This window comes from Urocitellus parryii, chromosome Y, assembly GCF_045843805.1.
Source record: "Urocitellus parryii isolate mUroPar1 chromosome Y, mUroPar1.hap1, whole genome shotgun sequence".
In the NCBI taxonomy this organism is placed as follows: Eukaryota; Metazoa; Chordata; class Mammalia; order Rodentia; family Sciuridae; genus Urocitellus; species Urocitellus parryii.
Window position 1 is genome coordinate 48,498,993 of NC_135548.1, and position 3,654 is coordinate 48,502,646.

Genomic DNA, 3,654 nt, shown 5'->3' on the forward strand with positions numbered 1-3,654 from the left:
TAGCTTTCTAACTTTTGCATGTTGAGTAGATACATAGTGGGAGCACACTGTTTTTGTTGGTATTTTTCTTGGTATCTATTCTGATGCTTTTCACTGGGGGATTTTTTCCTGTGAAAATGGGCTTCCTCTACTTGACCTTATTTTCTTCTTTTTAAAATTTTTTCAATGTGACTTTTTAATTTTAGTTTTATTAAAGACATTGCCCCTTGCTTGCATAGTCTATATCTAAAGCACTAGTCCTTGCTCCAAGGCCCAGCTTGCTCTCAGCTGCCCCAGGAGGGGAACAGTCTTTGGCGGTAGACAAGAGACGCCCCTGCAGGGGGCACAAGTGCTTTGGCCCTCTGGTGTCTTGCCAGCAGTGCTTCCCATGCTCACAGAGGGTTTCAGACACTGAGTCAATGGTCCAGGTGGTCTTTTGTTCAGTCTGATCTCAAATTGAGCTCCTCTGAGAGGTCATATTGAAGTCCTTGTGTGTACCTGATCCATCATTTTAAACAATATTCCAAGTTCACTTTTTGTGTGTACGTGGGTTCTGGGGATTGAACCCAGGGCCTTGAGCCTGTGAGGCAAGTGACCTACCTGAGCTACACCCTCAGAGACCCCTGTAAAAGTATTTCCCCTTTGCCTTGGGGTCTAAGTTGCCAAGGCTGACCTCAAACGTTCCTCTTGCCTCAGCCTCCCTGGTGGCTGGCATGACAGGCATGCACCTGGGACTGTCACACTCGAGCCTGTGATGGGAACTCATGTGCATCTGTCCAGGGCTGAGCATGGTTAGGCAGAGCTGTGCTCCAGGCTCCCTGCAGGGCTGTGGAGGCTTCTGCTGCCCAGCAGCCCTGGTGCCATGGCCAGGGCTCCTCCCAGCCGAGGGCAGGCAGCTGCCCATTGCTGTAGGCTGACCTTATTTTCTTCTTATGGCACTCGTCCGTTCTCTGGAGTATGTTGTATGGTTTGTCCATTAGGAGTCTAACAGGTCCTCTAGAACCTTCAAACAATTAGTAAAATTCCTGAACAGTAAGTGAGCACTCGCAGAAATTGGGCTAATATTTTGGGAAGAACAATGTTGGATGATATATTCATGGCTTGAATATATCATCCAACATGAAGTTATATTTTATTACTTACAAAATAATAAAATAATGAAGCAATACCATGGGCTGAGCTAAAATAGATCCTTAGGATCTTAGGCATTCTGTAATAAATCTGTGTCACTTGAAGTATAGAGTTGATCGACTCTGAGTAATGAAACAGAAGTAAAGGTATCAAAGCCAATGATCATCTGTTTCCAATTTTCTGTGATTTGGTTCAAGTGGTAAAGTGGTGATATTTATTAATAATGGATCGAATAGGTTCATAATTGTTTTAGAGTACAATTAGATGCCTTCAAACTTTAGGCTACATGGGCACATTTGAGAACGGTTCCAGCCATTCTCTCATCCTTTGGGTCATTCCCCTCCTATGTCCTGTGAGACATTTTCTATGTGAGGCTTTAAGAAGAAGAAGAGAATATTCTGTAAAGAAAACCTTGTGATCTGTGCAGTATGAAGTTGAATGGATTCATTCAGAAATCAGAAATTCTATTGAAAGATATTTACTGGCATGAGCCAAATAAAACCTATTTTTAGGCATCCTGGTGAAGACAAGGTTTTATCTTTATGTCTCATTTTCTATGTTTTGTTGTTGTTGTTGTTGTTAGAATGAAATTCATATGTTGCCAGACCATTCTATCAGATGTGTAACTAGATGCCATTTAAATTACCCACTTTTACATGGTAGACAGTTTTTAATGAACACTGCCTGTCTGCACCTTTTTTAAAAACAGGACTGGGATCAGAAGCCCAAATACCAATGGTTAGCTGGAGCATATTTTTCATTTGGCCTATCTGTCAGTATTCCCTGAGGTCATCTGTGCAATCAGCTTCGTTACTCCTGCTCCCTCACTGGATTTCATAGAAACCATATGCTATGTATGAATCAGGGACACCAATCCCACAACATAGCATTCTTGGAATATCCAAAGTCCCACTTGTCACTTCGCCATGCCTGAGATCAGCAGTAATATTTATCAGCAAATGTGAGATTTTCAAAGATCCAATTCTATGTGCTCCTTTCTCATAGAGCCTTAGGCAGGGATATAGCATACATAAATATTAAGTAAAGTCCATAGTTTTTAAAATGTCATCCATTGAATAGTTGACACATGTCTGAGATACTTTTTATTTTGGAGGAGGTATTATTTAATAGGGAATTCCAACAGCTACCTAATAGTGAAATGAGAAGTCTTGCATCCATTTTATTTTGTTTCTGATGATTTTTATGAGTAAGGGTAAGATACTTCCTTGTTCTGATGCAGATGTTGCCCACTTTTGTGAATGGATGCGGGGTGTCACCTACTACTTGCATATCTGCATATTGGGCTTGACACTGCTATCGTACTTGGTAGTTGGCAAAAAGTCAATACTGAAGTTAAGCTCTTGTGTTCTAGCAGCAGAGCTGAAGATCCTTGATGTGCCACCTTCTGCAATCCATGCTGCTCTCTTCATGTTCCTTATTGACTTCCTGGTGAGGAGCATCATGGTCTCCTGGTCTTGAGAATGGCCAAGCATTGCTCTGTGAATGTGGAAGATGGGCATGTGGAAGGCTCCAGGGAGGAGGGATCATTGAACATGTACTCGAATCCATGTGCCTGTTGAATGACCTGTTTTTTTTTATTTTTGGGTTTTAAGGGAGACACTGCCCTAAAACACTTCTGTGCAGCTGGGGATGCAGGCTTCTGCTTCACCTTGCAGGAAGCATTAACGAATCCTTTCCAGAAGACATGAGAAGAGAGAAGTGAGCCTCTGGTATCATGCAGGTTCCTTGCATTGCCCATGGGCTAGAAGAGAGAAGAGTTGCTTCATGAGATTTGATCCCCTTTTTCCTGAAAAGTTCCACACAGAGGTGAGTCCCCAGCATGTTTAGAAATCATTTCAGACACCTTTCTGGACGGAATTGAATCAGAGCCCCTGATGATGTGGAAGAGCTAAAGATGGGTTTGCTATGAATTTTCTATTTCATTCATCAGGGCCTGAGTCAAGTCAGTCATTGTGCTGTCAACACATGAGCTGCTGGTCAAATGTGAGGAAGTGGTCTTGCTTTATGAAAACACCACCCTGATTCAGTGAGCCAGAGGCAGCCTGCAGTCCCTGTTTTCCTGTAAAGGCAGATTGCTGTGGATGGCCTCTGGCCTCGTCATGCAGCCCTGCTCAGAGTAGGGGATTGAGGGACCAGGCAGATCCCTAGTTCCTTTTGACCTTTATTGCCATTGGGCCACCCCAGGGTCCTTGGACTCTACCTGGTCTTCTGGCCTGGGTCAGGGGATGTGAGGTTTGGAATCCCCCTCTGTGGCAGGATCCCAGCCCCCCAGCCACTTGAGGTCAGCACATCCTTCCCTAATTGTGTTAGAGTTGGAGACTTCTCCCACCCATCCTCATCCATGCTCATCCCACATTTTGTAGCTTGGCACCTGAGGACCTTTATTCATTGACTTAGTTGTTAGTGATGATGGTTACTAAGACTAAGTGACTCTTTCAAGTCACATCACTTGCATGGTAGGGCTAGAGCATGGATCTTCCTAATTGATTTCATGGGACTCTCTCATGGAAACTGTGACTGCTT